Source organism: Triturus cristatus, chromosome 6 (genome assembly GCF_964204655.1).
Source record: "Triturus cristatus chromosome 6, aTriCri1.1, whole genome shotgun sequence".
In the NCBI taxonomy this organism is placed as follows: Eukaryota; Metazoa; Chordata; class Amphibia; order Caudata; family Salamandridae; genus Triturus; species Triturus cristatus.
This window is the reverse complement of record NC_140589.1, coordinates 801051174-801068480: the sequence shown is the minus strand read 5'-3', so window position 1 is coordinate 801068480 and position 17307 is coordinate 801051174. Positions and strand designations below refer to the sequence as shown.

Below are 17307 nucleotides of genomic sequence, written 5' to 3'. Positions count from 1 at the left end.
CCCGATCCATCATTCCGCCCCTCCCAGGAGCTGCATACTACTTGTTTCACCACTATTCTTAGAGGCATGTATGCTGGACCTCCCACCCCCCGTCGCTCCATTTGTGAATAATAACAGATATTAATATCACCCAATTTATAGTGCTCAATTTACAGACCTCTGTAGGGTGAAAATATTCCAGTGACAAACGCTCAGTTTAAGCCATTTTTGATTGCATGGCATGTGAAAAATATTTCAGGTTGTCTGCTGATTTAGCCTCACTAGATAAGGCACCATATTGTGAGTTTGTTTGAGTTATAAAGGGGGTCTATGGAATCCATCAATAGATTTTGGTTTTTGGTCTTAAAAAGAGTGCAAATTGGTTGGGCCCATGGCTTTGGATATGATTCTTAAGAAGAGGTTGATAATGAAGTACACTACGGTGTTCATATCTATTTTGACAGAGACACTGCATATAATCTGTTGATGACAATAGATGGAGATTGTATTGTTTTTCTTAATTTCTGCCTTTAAAATGCAGCCTAGCCTGCTAAATACATGTAAGAAGGATATAATAAAAAGTAGCTGGCTATGTTAAATTACCAATTGTAAAGTGATCTTACAAAAAATATAGTTGTATTTTAGATGTACATAGTATGAAAATAAAAGAATAAAATAATGAAAAAAACAAGTACAAATATTTTATGAATTATTTTTATATCATGTATGCCAGTTTGTGGTGTATGCAACAAAATTTAACCATCGGCTCACTTGGCCATCTTGCTAGTTTAAATGGCTCACATATAAACTCCATATATCAAAATGTAGTTGTGATAGCTCATTATTTACAGAAGAGAAAGTGCCAGAAACCTTCTCTACACCTGACCTCTGCTCAGTTCTAGCTTATAGTAGCATTAAATCAGCAGGATTGTGAACCCTGGTTGTTTGCTTCCCTTAGCCCACCTTGTACTACCAGAATATTGAGTTTTAAAAATGTAAAAACGTATAGTAACTCATGCCACCTGCCATTTTCAAATCACCATTTACCAACGGTACATCAAAGAAAAAAGAAATTAAGAAGGTAACATGGCAGGAGGAGCTAGTAATGGCATGTGTTGTGTACGTTGATAGGAGAAAAGGGTATGCAGTTCCTTTTTTATAGAGGTCCAGCATACATGCCCTGTCAAGTAATAGGAGAAAAAGGTATGCAGTTCCTTGGGGTGGAGAGTGAGAGAGAGAAAACAGATGGGTGCCCGTCGGGTATTGCAGCGCCGACCCAGGAGGAGGAGCAGGTCCATATGATGAAGCATGACACCTAGCTTGCTGGGTGTGTGAGGACCCTAGTTCCGACAAGTGGAATCCCCTTCCTCTATTGTTTTGTCTCCTCTGTTTTCTCTCTCTCTCACTCTCCACCCGAGGAGCTGCATACCCTTTTCTCCTATTACTTGACAGGGCATGTATGCTGGACCTCTATAAAAAAGCCCCATAGTCCCTTGTTGTTGATAGGGTTGTGTACGTTGATAACCATAACTGACAAATTTCTGTATTTTTTTGTGATTGAGTGAGACCCATACCCTGTTTGTAACTGTGTTTTTTCAGTGAATTTATCTATCTATCTATCTATCTATCTATCTATCTATCTATCTATCTATCTATCTATCTATCTATCTATCTATCTATCTATCTATCAATCGCTCTCTCTCTCTCTCTCTCTCTCTCTCTCTCTATCTATCTATCTCTCTATCTATCTATCGCTACGGATACAAATATAGATATAAAAATAGCTACAGTTTCTAGATTATAGATAATATCTTGACTACAACACTTTTGAAGCAAAATAATTTGTACTCAATATTATCAAGACCACAGGACCATGATACTTTATTCTTTGAGGAACAAGCGAATACCATCTGAACACCATATTTTTTTAAATGACTAACTGCTCAACATCAAATGAATGCCATATTTTACTGTTAAATGTAGAGGTTAATTTGGATGGTATATTAAGTCCTCAAAAAATGGTTATGGGAAGCATTGGTACACAGACGCGAGACACATGCCATCCGTCACTGTTAAAAGCGCGACAGCGCTGAGTACTGCTGCCTCAGGAGTCTCACATATTAGTTCCTCTCACCCATTTGATTATAAAAAATGACATTACCTGATTCCAGCTGAGGCTACTGTTGTCTTGTTAGTCCTTCTGAAGCAACATTAACTGATGCAGCAATCTATAGACAACAAAATAAGGACCTGTAAGGGTCGTTATTGTCTGGGGTACATTCCCCATCAATCACTGCTGTCACTGACAGGGGTGTGATACTACATGTATCTTCAATATAAGAGACCATCAAGATGGACAAACATAAGACTCACGAGAGATGGTTGGTAAAGATGTCTATGCTGTTTGCTTCCTCGATTGACTGTTTCAGGCAAACTGTTTCTACAACAGATTAGTGCGGCCATATTTGATATGTGATTTCATTGATGGAGAGCTTAATTCAGAATTATTGTCCTGCAGTGGATATAAAAAGTTGCCCATACATCTGTGTGCATAACGTGATGTGTAGGGCAAGTGTTAGTAAATATTATGTTTAAATGTGTGACGGGGAATCAACAATATGGATGTATGTTAAATGACCATAAAATTCTGTTTAAAAAAAGTGTTACTAAGCATTATGAAATGTGAGTGGACTGATTCATGGAGGTTCAGAGCACTCAGTCATAGCATGGCCTCTGAACAACCCAGCACTAAATGTCATAATACAGTGACACTTTGTGTCACTGAAATACATACAGCATGAATGACATTATATTAAAGCAATGTTAGTTACTAACAAATGGAAAGGTAGCAACACTAAAATTACTGGTCCTTTATTTTGTTACATTTTCTTTCGGGCGGATTAGAATAATGACTGTAGAAAGCATGAACACAGCCACATGTTGTTGACCAGGAAATTGTAAGATGCAGTGAAAAAACAAACCTGCAATATCAGTTTCTACAAAAAGAATTATGGTCACCCTGCAGAGCCCCACTGGTTCAATTTTTATCAGCACTGTCTTGTCTCCATTGCATATTCTGATAATATGCATTGGGAGAGTCAATAGGTCTAGTGTTGGCTACCAGCCTTTTAGTTTTGCCAATGCTTATTTTGGTTGTTAGAGATTTATGCAAAACATTGTTAGGAAAGCACCTAGGCCCTCATTAACCTAAAAAAAGGAATTGACAAAAAACATAAAAATATTTTCGGGTCTCAAAAAACACACAACGGAGCAACTTTGTATGTGATGTGTCACTCGATAAAGGGCAGAATGCTATTACTCACAGTAGCCAATGTAGCCATAGTGGGTGGAAGCAAAACATCAATGGTACAACCAATAAAGCCCAGTGAATTAAGAGGGTTGGCTGAAACCCCATATAAATAAGTATATGTAAGACATACAATACCGGTAATCCACACTTCAGAGATGGCGCACAGGCACACCAGCCTCTGTCATTGCAACTGTTAGCATTGCAAGTGCCTGAAGTGCACCGAGTGATGGGATTCAAATGTTTGACTTCAAATATGAAGTGCTGAGATATGACTGAATCAGGAAACCAGCAGTGACCACCTTCGGCTCTCCTCGGACAAGTCCATGGTCGTGGTCTACACCTACCCCTGTAAGAAAACTAAAAGTAACATTTAAGTTGTCTCAGAGGCATTAATTATATGAAATGATCAAACATAATTGTAAGGCTCGGAATTCTGCACAAAAGATCCTTACATAAAACTTAATGTCCCTCATTTAATAGAATTTACTGTCTGGGGAGTGGTAATTAGTCCAACCCGGGCAGTAAAGTTGAGCAGAATGAGTGCTGTTAGAGCTCCAGTGTAGGAAGCAGAGCAGTGCACTCCCCTTCCAGAAGAGGGGGACAGCCAGACCCATGCAACATACTCAGTGTCATGGATTACTGCCTGCTCCACCTCAGGCCACAAAGGATAGAGCCATCAGATAGTGCTTCCTGTGCAGCCTATGTAAATCTGTGAGGCAATATGCCACTGCTAGGGTGCTAGAGGAACTAATTTGCATTACTCATGCCTGCATGTAAATAAGGTCTGCCAGCAGAGGGGATCTTTCTGTGAACTCTGCTGGTGGACACATAACATCATAATTCCACATTTTCCCTCTCTTGCCAACTATCTTTAATGTATTTCAAGCTCATGTGAAGAACCTTCAAACCAAGGGAATTGGTTTTGAGCTAACTACAAAAACTATTGTTATTGTAACCGAATTTCTCAAACCAAATTCATGCAAACAGGCACAGAAGATTTACATCCAGTACTCAGTGCAGAGCTATGGAATTTGCTAAGCCCAGACCAGAAAAACGAATTAAATTTACAATCCTTTAAAATAAATATGAAAACATGCCTTTTCAGGGAGGCATTTCCAGATATCCAGATGACTCAATAAATACTGAAATTGAAAAACCATTTATAAAATATCATCCCATTGGATGTAGATTTTGTATTATTAACTACAATGTGCTGCAAATTTTGTACACAATAGTAGGAGAAAAAAAAATGTTGACAGACGATATTTAGTCCATGGAATTTTGGTACTGTATCATATCTCATATACTAAACTAAGACTGTTCCAAATTTTTGTAGCATTATATGGGTTGCTACAGGGTTGTCAACATTAGCTAGAGTCATAACAATGTCCCTTAATCAGACAACATACACATATTTGTCACTCTGCATCACTAGCAACATCTCCAAGATAATCAGGAAAGGACAGTCACTTTTTGGTACTAACAGAGATGTCTCTTGCCAGACTTTTGCTACCGGAGCAGATATGTTATAATGGCAGATGAAAGTAATGTTTGTTTAGTTCTACTCCAAATAACTAGTCCAAAAGAAGCAAACTAGCTGCTGGTAACAATGATTGTGGTGCATTTTGCGTATGTACCAGCGGATTCATAAATGGAGAGTTCTTAGTCTCTAATTAGGGACTCTTTCCCATTAGGAGTTTGGTAGACAATTTACGCCGCCACAACTGTGGCGCAGTACCCTGTCTGCCACACTGATGGATCACTGTCTCCAGTGGAGCAGGGCTGACTGCCATGTTTCTGCTAGGGGTATCCCCAATTGGTGTGCCAGGGGAAATATTACACGAATGGCCCAGCAGACTTTGTGCTGGTTGGCATAAGTACCTCTGACCGTCTGCCATATTAAGGGCGGATGTTCTGATGTACTCTTTTTCCATTTAAGACTGCCAGAAAAGCACCTGCCAGTCCCAAACAGAAAAAAACCTCAAAATGGCCCCCAGAACTTTGGAGAAAACTTCCAAACTTCCAGAGTGTGAGGTGCATTATTGTTGATTTTCAAAAGCAAACGCCCACTTTGAGAGTTTGTTTTTTGATGAACAAAAAAGCCAGCACGGCGGCCTCATGAAACATGTCGGCAGCTCGGCAAATTTTCACTGTCTTTAGGGAGTTTGCCATGGCAGCGGCTCCTCTGAAGGCACAGAGATATCCAAGAGGCAGGCGGAGATCTCTGAATGCCTGGCGGGGTGTATGTTTCCACGGGGGGCAGAGTAAATGTCTCCATTGCCCTGGCAGAGCACAGTCTGCCAAATTAGAAATACCCCCCTATGTCTACTGAAGCATTGGATGAAAAGGATAATAGGTCTGGCTCATGCACTAATTTCCAGATGTCCTCAGTTAAAGCTTAAAATAGGCCCAGTTCCCACAGTTCTCACAGTTCCACAGCTGATGAACCAAACTTATTTAAATTTGTTTTTGCAGGTAATTGTCACAAAGTTACTGGGGTTATTTTAATTGAATTCAACAAATCTGTTTTAAAAAGGATACATGGGAATCTGCTTAGAAAATACTTGATGGCCTAGGTAGAATAGACCTTGTTCATCTATTCTTACCAACATATAATGACTAGGCCCAGGAAAAAATTAAACTACGCTGGTGTACTTCACATAATTTTGGAATTTTTAATGACCATGTCACACAAAACTCCTAAAATTATTATCTCATCCTGCATCGCATGATTACACTGCCGTTCACTCACAGGGGTATGGGAACAACATAAACAAGCAGAACACGAGCAGTTATTGTTCAGAGCAATCGTATTTTTTTTTTTGCATGAAATGCGTCCTTGCATTAAAATGTAATGCTAAGTGACGGATTTGCATTTCGTATATTTACGCATAATTTCACCTACTTTTTCTAAAATTTCTCACATCTAAATGAAAGCAAATTATGCGAATTTCGCAAATAACTAAAAGCATGAGAAGTATTTTTAAAGCTCTGTTAGCCACATGAAGTCGTCTTGAGTTCTGTCCAAATTTACCTTATCACATACTGGACCAAGAGGCAGTGGGAGTGTTATAATCCAGATAATATGTTGCACAGTGAAGGAGTGTAAGGAGTGTAAAGCTATAGAATGTAAGCATAGTTTTTACATCTCTACTTACTTTCAATTCCTACCTCTGCCATCATGACAACTGAGAACAGGGATAGCAAAGGCAGTATCAGTTGTACGAAAAGACATTACATCCACGAGAATGTGTGATGTATCAATACCTGTGGAAAAACTGACCCTGAGCGCCATACCGGTCTTATGTTGTGAGCATAGCTAAGGGGACAGACTATGCTCTTTCAAACGTAGGCAAATGGAAGGAGTCTATGTATACAGCAACAGCCAATTTGTAATTCTACCAGAATATCATGACAAAATATTGTCTGACAGAACCATTGTGTCCCAAATACCTTTATCAACACTATTGCCCCAATGGCTTTAATAATAGTCTTTATCAAACCTATTGCTCTAAAGGTGTTAATAATAGTCTTTATCAAAACTATTGCCCCAATGGCGTTAGAAATAGCCTTTATCAAAACTATTGCCCCAATGACATTAATACTAGTTTATCAAAAAAATTGGCCCAATGGCGTTAGTAATAGTATTTTTATCAAAACTATTACCCCAATGACATTAATATTAGTCTTTATCAAAACTATTGCCCCAATGACGTTAGTAATAGTCTTTATCAAAACTATTGTCCCAATGGCATTAATAATAGTCTTTATCAAAACTATTGCCCCAATGACGTTAGTAATAGTCTTTATCAAACTATTGTCCAAATGGCATTAATAATAGTCTTTATCAAAACTATTGCCCCAGTGGCGTTAGTAATAGTCTTTATCAAAATTATTGCCTCAATGGCATTAATAATAGTATTTATCAAAACTATTGGCCCGATGGCTTTAGTAATAGTCTTTATCAAAACTATTGCCCCAATGGCATTAATCATAGTATTTATCAAAACTATTGCCCCAATGTTAGTAATAGTCTTTATGAAAACTATTGCCGCCAATGACGTTAATAATAGTATTTATAAAAACTTTTGCCCCAATGGCGTTAATAATAGTATTTATCAAAACTATTGCCCCACTGATGTTAATATTAGTCTTTATCAAAACTATTGCCCCAGTGCCATTAATATTAGAAAAAACGATACCCAATAGGGTGATATTTTTTAGAACAATATTTATAACACAATATTTCAGTCAGATAATAGTTTTGCTAACTATATTTTGCCATACAACCATCAATGCTCTGCACTGCTCCTTGTGGGTGCACCTGTGCCCAAAGAAATGCATCCATCTTGTCACCATTCAGTTTGAGTCAGTGACAGCTCCTCCTCCTGGACCCGTCCTAAGCCAAAATGACAACTTTTCATTGTTTTCATTTACAAACCCATCAAGAAGCAAAGCCCTGCATCGACCTCTCTTGCTCTCCATTATCATAGGATCATGAGCAGAAGTGCATATAATGGCCTTCTGCATGCAACTCTCCTACCTGGATTTAATTTCACTGACAATTGAGCACTCTATTATTTTAATATAAAACAGCTGAACAGCCAGCCTTGGCCAGTAGTTTCCCGCAGTGACAGTGGATTAATGGGCTGCTGAGGAGCATCAAATAGTCAGACCTGGGTTAGGATTCTCATCTCCCCGTCACACCGCTGTGTCGCATCCACATTCACCAGCCGCTCATAACCTTCACTGTCCGCCCGATGCATCATTCCCGTCTGTGCTAGAGAGCCAATTGCATCTGCCCTGCCTTTGATTTCCCAGCTGCAGAGGCATTTATCAAACTTCTATTTAGACATAATCCATGATTAGACAATTCCACAGACACGTTAGAGCATGAAGAGGTGGACGGGACCTCGTGGATCATCCAATGCGAGGGTAAATCATATTTCGACATACAATGTATGAGTCTTGATTACTCCCACGATTGAATTATTGTTTTCTTGGTGCATCAAGGAATACCTGGGAGAGTAGTCTCCCGCGCCACACAGAGTAGACGCCAAGCAGACATGCATGTCATGGACATTGTGGATTGGCTTTACAGTGACTATGTTAGGATTGCATCATAAAAGTTGTGCTAGAACACAAGTACGGCAAGATCAAGGCATACATTATATAGACAAAATGGTATATTGGTGGAGATTTACAGATGTTGCGTGCATTGGCGCTACTCAGTACAGTAACATGGATGAAAAATGTAGTGTTGCAGAACACCTATTTGGCATCAGGTACACAGGACTTGAATGTCTATGTTTCTGAGATGCAGAGAATAAGTGTTCCTAGTTTATCTTTTCTTATCCCTGTACAGTGAGCCTCCAAAGTGTTGAAATGTTTCTGGTTGCTTCCTCCTATACTTCTATCCCTTACACAGACTACTACTTCGATTTTTTAAGGATAGTGCATGAACATCAGTGAGGGCATTTTTCTTTATTAATAATTTGCTTGGAAATCTAAATTTAGGAAAAAAGGGCAAAGTACTGCTGTTACCCAATTGTACACTATAAACAATTCTAAAACATGATGAAAAGAAATCTTTGAGACTCAGGCACCAATTCTAAGTCTGGACCTGACAAGCGTCCATCCTTCTCCTCTTCTGAAAGCAAACAAAGATACTTCTCTTCATACAGCATCTTACCGCACACTTAAAACGTGTCTTGTTGTCAAATCCTCCTGAATCCTATTTTAATGAGCCCCTTTTTCCTTCTGGGGCCACATATTTTGTAACTAGGCCACCTACATTTCTAATTACCCTTTCTAAAAGGTGCAAAATTTGCAAAGTATGTGTTATATAAAGCTCATGAAATTCATATTTCATATTCGCAACATTCAAAGCTATTTTTGTTTGTTAGAATCTGGTTTGGGGTAATAATGTCTCACTGAAAGACAATTTGGACTCGAAACAGTTTCTTGCTGGTATTTCACAATACCTTTTTAAGCGAGGTTTGCACTACATGAAAATTTTGAGCAAGACCTTAGCAAACTATGGGCCCCATTTATGGCCCTTTGGCATTGGGCAGAGAAGCAGGACTCCTTGCTGCACTGCCCTAGACCAAAGTGAAAGGGCAGGAATGCACTGTATTTAAGAAATACAGTGCATTCCTGTCCTTTCTACCTGCTCTGGTGCCGTTTTGGCAGCCTAGAGCCAACGTAAACACCCTTGCACCATGCAGCACCCTTGCACCATTGGGTGCAACCACTGCAGGCAGGATTGTTTTTGTGCAGGAAGGGGCAACTTCCTGCACAAAAACAATCCTATGGGGTGTTTTCCTCTTTCTGTGTGTGCGCCTCTTGAGGTGAGGCATATCAAGGAGAAATGTGTTTATTTCTCCTCATTTTTGCTCTTTCTATCCGTGCTGCATTCTGCATTTCTATGTGTGCCTGTGTGGATAACATGCACCTGCTCCCATTCCCTGTCTGAGCACCAAACCAGGCTGTTCAGACCAATCACAATGCTGCTGTCATGCTAGTGACAGCCGAGTCGTGATTGGCCAGAGGAGCCTGGGTGCTGCCGGGAGCCAGGAAAACAAGGAGGAGAGACGGCAAGTGGCAACCGGCAACCAGCAGGTAAGTCTTTTTTTCCCTAATCCCCCTGCACCCCCACCACCGTTCGCACTGTGCAATCCAGCCAGGTGGGGAACATGCTAAGTGCACATGACGGGTTGGCCAGCCTAAGGTTGCCGGCCAAACTGTCATACCAACCACTCCTCTGCCATCTTAAGCAAGCCCAGCCCCGCCACACCCTAACCTGGCTCCGTACAAACAAAAATGATAATAACATTCTATTATTATCATTTTATTTTTCCTTTGCACTGCTTAGAGAGCAGTGGGATGACGCTCCTCCGCCTTAGCGGAGGAGCCGCCGCTGGCTCCACCACCCAGTACACGAGCTACAAAGCTGCAAGCTCACACCCACCTGACTACCTATCTAAATAGCTCTCATAAATGAAACAACACATTATACTAACCAAATAATCCAGAAAGTGACCAAAATAATAGGAAGTTGAAAACTAACTTTCTTCTCTGTCTTATTCCTCCAGAATGATCCCTCCCACCTGAGAATGATATCCTCTGTTTTTTTAACTTTTAGGAAAACTGCTTTTCTGAATCCATTTCCACAAACTCAAAACCCCCCATTCCCATTTCAATAAAAAAAGACTTGGATGTAACTATGCCCTACCAAGAACAAAAGACGAAACTTAGTGCATTTCAAACAACCTGATAATTTATGTTTATTAAGAATGTGAGAATGCAACCTGCTTTTGGAACCATAGTTCATCGCTCATGTAACTTCCTACAAATTGACAACCACTCTGTAAAGTAGCCATCTGCCCCCCAGTGTTAGGTCTGCACTATAAAAATAAACCTAAAATTAAATTTTAAAAAATCAAGGGGCATATTATCAAGACAGGCGATAAAATTATCACCGCTTTAGCGGCAGAAAACTACCGCTAAAGCGGCGATAATGGACTTGATAATATGCTCTATGGCAGTGTTTCCCAAACTGGGGTCCGAGGACCCCCAGGGGTCCGTGGCACATTCCCAGGGGGTCCTCAGCCAGCAATTTTAAAAGCACTGCAAAGTTCTTTGTGAAATTAGCAGTTTATGAGCAACTATAAAAGTGTCAAGAAAATGCCAGTGATTAATGTACCTGCTGGAGAGAGATGAGAGTTTTGTCCAGTGGCAGCTGTGACTTATCTAATGTGACACAGAGTTAATATGCCTACTGCAAAGAACGTGTACAATGCATTTTAAAAAACAGTATTTTATGTGCATAGGTCACAGAGATTCTTTCGTCACTGTGCAATTCATAAGGGAAAATCGTAATCTAGCAGTGTCCTATGAACTGTCATCAAAGAGCTGCTTGCAAACTGCATGGTAAAATTTAGCAACATATGTTTATTCCCAGTCTATCATTATCCTGATGCTGCTATGTTCCCACTTCCTGTACATGAACAATTTTGTAATGCTGTTTTGTCACTCTATGTGTGCTGCCTAATGCAGCACACATGGAAGTTACAAAACATCATTTTTATTAAAGATTGTTTATGTGCAGGAAGGGTCACCTTCCTGAACATAAACAATCAAAGGTGTTTTTCTGTTTCCGTTGGAAAAAGTTAAAACGAGGAGAAATAAGGCATTTCTCCTCATTTCGCAAAGTTAAGACCAGGTTTTTCATAGTCTTAATTTGGGTGCTGTCTGCTATTTAAGCTGACCTTGTAAATAGAGGGCAGCGTCAAAATCAATGGGTGTTGGAGTGAAATGCCCACTGTAACTCCCACTGCCCACCTTTTTCACGCTAAGCATTGCGTGATAGGGGGCCTTATTTACAAGGCAGCTTAAGCCCCAATAAGTGGCTTAACGCTGCCTTGTAAATAAGGCAAAGCCCCTATTGCCACAGGAACATCGCTAAAAGTGACGTTCCCATGGCAATAGGGACTTGTAAATATGCCCCTGAAATCCTTAGTAATTCGAGTATTTGTTTTGTGTGCACACTTTTTTTTTTTTTTAAATTACTGTTTTAATGTTTGAAATTTAAATCCTACAAATTGCTTGGGGGTCCCCGGCTTTCAGTGGTGACTCAATGGGGGTCCTCAGAAGTCAAAAGTTTGGGAACCACTGCTCTATGGAATTCCAATTTAAGCTCAGGTTAGATGTCCTTCACATCTAACATGGGCTTCAATTGGAATTCCATAGAGCATATTATCAAGCCCATTATCGTAGTTTTCGCGGCAGTTTTCTGCCACTAAAGCGGCGATAATTTTATCGTCTGTCTTGATAATATGCCCCCAAATATTTTAATGTATGGAAATTGAAGCACTACTTCTTATCATAAGGGCTGAAATTGTTTATTTCAGTGGTTCCCAAACTTTTGACTTCTGAGGACCCCCATTGAGTCACCACTGAAAGCCGGGGACCCCCAAGCAATTTGTAGGATTTAAATTTCAAACATTAAAACAGTAATTTAAAAAAAAAAAAAAGTGTGCACACAAAACAAATACTCGAATTACTAAGGATTTCAGGGGCATATTTACAAGTCCCTATTGCCATGGGAACGTCACTTTTAGCGATGTTCCTGTGGCAATAGGGGCTTTGCCTTATTTACAAGGCAGCGTTAAGCCACTTATTGGGGCTTAAGCTGCCTTGTAAATAAGGCCCCCTATCACGCAATGCTTAGCGTGAAAAAGGTGGGCAGTGGGAGTTACAGTGGGCATTTCACTCCAACACCCATTGATTTTGACGCTGCCCTCTATTTACAAGGTCAGCTTAAATAGCAGACAGCACCCAAATTAAGACTATGAAAAACCTGGTCTTAACTTTGCGAAATGAGGAGAAATGCCTTATTTCTCCTCGTTTTAACTTTTTCCAACGGAAACAGAAAAACACCTTTGATTGTTTATGTTCAGGAAGGTGACCCTTCCTGCACATAAACAATCTTTAATAAAAATGATGTTTTGTAACTTCCATGTGTGCTGCATTAGGCAGCACACATAGAGTGACAAAACAGCATTACAAAATTGTTCATGTACAGGAAGTGGGAACATAGCAGCATCAGGATAATGATAGACTGGGAATAAACATATGTTGCTAAATTTTACCATGCAGTTTGCAAGCAGCTCTTTGATGACAGTTCATAGGACACTGCTAGATTACGATTTTCCCTTATGAATTGCACAGTGACGAAAGAATCTCTGTGACCTATGCACATAAAATACTGTTTTTTAAAATGCATTGTACACGTTCTTTGCAGTAGGCATATTAACTCTGTGTCACATTAGATAAGTCACAGCTGCCACTGGACAAAACTCTCATCTCTCTCCAGCAGGTACATTAATCACTGGCATTTTCTTGACACTTTTATAGTTGCTCATAAACTGCTAATTTCACAAAGAACTTTGCAGTGCTTTTAAAATTGCTGGCTGAGGACCCCCTGGGAATGTGCCACGGACCCCTGGGGGTCCTCGGACCCCAGTTTGGGAAACACTGGTTTATTTCTTTTAAGTTGGACATTTTCTTATTAACTCCTAGAAAGGTTGCATGAATTAAGCCATTTTGAATTTCGAGATCTGCTGCTTATGCTCACTTCATGCTCACAGCTGTCAGTCACAATGGGAACGCCATATTGGTTCAAAATAGTCCACCCACTATTAATGGGCAGACCTTTTGCGTTTTAAATATTAGATCTCAGATGCATATAAATGTGTTGAACTCCATGTGCAGCCGATGCTGTCACTGTTGTTATTTTCGCATGTCTGGCTTCACACTCATTGAAACGAGCTGCCATAAGCACATTGTTAACCTGCACGAGAAGAAAAACTATAATTACGCCAGTCGTTCCCAATGTGTTGACACCTGTTGCTGAGTTTTACATCTGTGTCCTGAAGATTATAGGGATCAGGACACTGTAATTACGATGATGATGAAAGACGCCCTGCAGCCCAGTTGGCTGATTAAAGCGCGTTGCATCGGTTGGCACAATACCGCAGGAGCCCTTCTGCCGCACTTGCACCCTGCCGTGACGCTCCCCGCGCGCGCTGCCTAGCGCCATCTGATGCCACGCGCTCCCTGCTAACTCATTTCTGCTTTACAAGTCACAATTCAAAAGATGAGCCCGCGTGAGCCCACCGTCCTGGAGCGGCCATGTTGTGTACTACTTTAGGGTAGCAGTTGCACACATTGGGGCAGATTTATGAGCCCCTTGCGCCACTTTTGCGTCACTTTTCCCATGTTAAAAGTGACGCAAAAATGGCGCAAGGGGCTCATAAATCTGCCCCTTTGTATGTACTGTATTGTAGTGCGATTTAAATGTAGTGCTTTCCATATATGTCACAGGGCTTGTAATACTCAATGTACAGCGGTACTCTTAAATTCTGGGGTAAAACTAGGCCAGGGTAAATTTTCGTGAGACCAGCGTAATCTTTCATAATTTCTGGCATTTCACGTTATGTTTGTTATGAGAAATGTCTCAAATCACGCCAGCATGCCCCATCACGTATCCGAGCTTCTGTTCAGGTAGAAATCTTATCCCAGCAGCATATGAACAACATAAACCAACAGAACATAAGTGGGTGTTGTTCGAATCAATCACACACAATTTTACTCCATTTTTTTAAGCAAAATTCGTGCTTGCGTCCGAAATTGAAAGTGATAAATAAATTATAGTAAAAAACAAATAGCACCAAACACTGGATCTGCATTTAGTGTCATTTAAAAAAAAAAAAGTTCAGGAATTTTGCTCTATTTCCTCAAAGGAAATTACACAAATTTCACGCTCCATTGGGAATAATGTGTGCCCCTGCACCTCTCTAGAGGGCACTAATCAGTCCAGTACCTCAGAGTATCTTTGAGGCAACAAACCCTGGTGAAATTTCAGGTGTGCCTTACCTAATTTTGAGGGGATTTACTTTGTTGTAAGTCACACTGCTGTTTTTAGTTGTATACAGTTAGCACCTGCTTCTAAGGCTAGTTCTGCTCTGTCCTGTAACTGCCTCACTGCACTGCCTTGGCTAAAGCTTCTTAAAAAGTGCTATGGCAGGAACAGTAGAGTGGTAAGAGTTATAAAAAATAAGAGAGGGTGGAAAAGATGCATCCATGTGTAGCATCACCTCTTTCCAAAACAATAACATGGATAAAAAAATAAAAGAAGAATACATGTGTAGATTTCATATTAACAATGGATATAAAAAGTATAGCACACACTCCTTGGAATGCAGTCTTCCTACTGGTTGTTAATTTATTGCTTGTTGTCAAGACACTAAAGGCCTATGCACAATTTAATTTGTAGAATGCTCAAGATACAATATTGGTGGACAAATTTGTAATAGCAAAACTGAGGGGCATATTATCAAGGAGATGCAATATACTTTATCGCTGGATTACTTCGCCGTGTTAGCGACGTATTATCAACGTTTTGCTAACAGGCGATGTAATTCCAGCGATAGAGGCCGATTATCAGGAATAGCGTGTGAAATCCAGCGATGATTTCACAGCGCTGAGGAGAAGCTTGCTGATAGGGGGGTGTGGACCTAACCTGGCAATCCACCTCCCATTATCAGTATGCCTAAGGCAATTTATAAGCAGGCGTTACATTCCTGCGATAACAGCGGTTAACGCAGTTATTTTTATCTCTTCGCGGGTCTGCTGCATGGCTTGTAAATATCGCAAAGCCGTGTTAGCGAGGATTCCCATGTTGTTGTGCTCAGGAACGCCTGCTTTGCATGTCATTAGCGATATTGATCACTGACATGCAAAGTCGCAAGGAAACACGCGCTAACACCTGTTAGCGTGTCCTTGTGAATAGGGTGATAAAAAAATCACCGCTTTTTCGGTGCTATGTGCCGAAAAAGCGGCAATGTGTTCCTTGATAATATGCCCCAGAGAGTAAAGTTTAAAGGCAGAAAGTGTGCCACATTCTATTATGCGGAGCACAGTGCTGAGACTTATGGGTCACAAAGAACCTTAAAATGGGAAGATCCCCCTCTCAAAACAACTTGCCCTCTTTGTTTTCTGCCTTCTTAAATAATCCCCCATCTCTACTTTGTACATTCTAATCTTCCTGGACAATTACGATGGACAAGTCAACCCCTGTCAGTAGCCCCACCCCAAGCAACCCTACCCAGGAGCAAAATTACATTTTCCTCCAGGCCGCTCTTAAAAGTTACACCCATAAGAAGGAAATACTGAAAGCACCAGTGGTCCCAGAGCTTCCTGAATACTTTCAACAGACATCCCTCCTTTGACTTCTAAGTCCCTTCTAGGTAGTGATGGAGAACATTCATACCTCAGACACCATTTACGTAAAAATGGATAATGCCACAACTTCGAAAAGGGGAGCTGATAACTGGAAAACAAATGTGTTAGGCAGTGAGTATGATGAGAACCAGCTCTGACATATTCTTGCTTTCTCATTTTATGGGCTCCGTAGAACAAGATTAACTAAGCAGTGTTTTACTTTTTTTTTTTTTTAAATGTACAATAAAAGGGGGCCGGACACTAGAAGATGTGAAACAAATTCTGTGACATTTTGATATAAATTGCAACCCATTGTACGGGTATTTACTAAACATTCAGACAAAAACCTGAAGCGGCATAACAGTAATAAACAATAACTGACAGCAGAAAGTCAATCAGCCATGTTGGCACCGCACGGTACCACCAACGGAAACCATCTAACACTGTCACTAAAACTAATACCTAAAGTCATTCTGAAACAACAGGCATTGAAGAGCATTTCCTATGGCTTGCAAAAAGCATGACAGGGGCAATAATTGAATGCCCAGACCTCTACACCCAGGTACAGCCCTGAATTTGGGGGTCTGGTCACTGCTACTGCCTTTAGTCAAACTATTCTGTTGACAAGGAAGAGCGTTGTTTCCTGTGATCTTTCCCAAGCACCTTCCGCAGACTAGTGAAACTCTTGTACATAGGAGAATGCAGTAATTCATTCTTATATTCAGAAAGCATTTAAGATAAGATTTTGCTGAATGTGTAATTTATTGTGGTACTGATAGGTGTGTCTTGCAAGTTAACTTAAACAGGTCTCTGCCTGCCCGCATCATGTTGTCTGTTATTCTCATTATTAGTAGTAGTATCACTATTATAAAATATCTCATATTCTATATATCTCTAAATATAACTATATTAATTATATTGTTATAATCATTTTCTTCCTTTCCTCCTTCTTCTTCTTCTTCTTCTTCTTCTTCTTCTTCTTCTTCTTCTTCTTATTATTATTATTATTATTATTATTATTATTATTATTATTAATGTAACAAAGGTGAACAAATCTCTACTGCCTTATGGTTCTTCTGACTTCATTGTGCTCTTTATATCAGAGTAATGTGTTTGCTGTTGAGGGCGAGCATTTATAGAAATTCTGTGTGTTACACTTGCCTCCTTGTCTCTACTAAACCAAAATATTCAGTGCACGATGGTTGAAATTCTGCAATTGCTCACAAACCCAC

General features: G+C 40.1%; 1 protein-coding gene across 5 annotated transcripts in view; it reads left to right on the top strand.

Moving 5' to 3' along the window:
* The window catches only part of HS3ST5 (heparan sulfate-glucosamine 3-sulfotransferase 5), a 552259-nt gene that overhangs the window by 385806 nt on the left and 149146 nt on the right, over nt 1–17307 (top strand). The window lies entirely within an intron of this gene.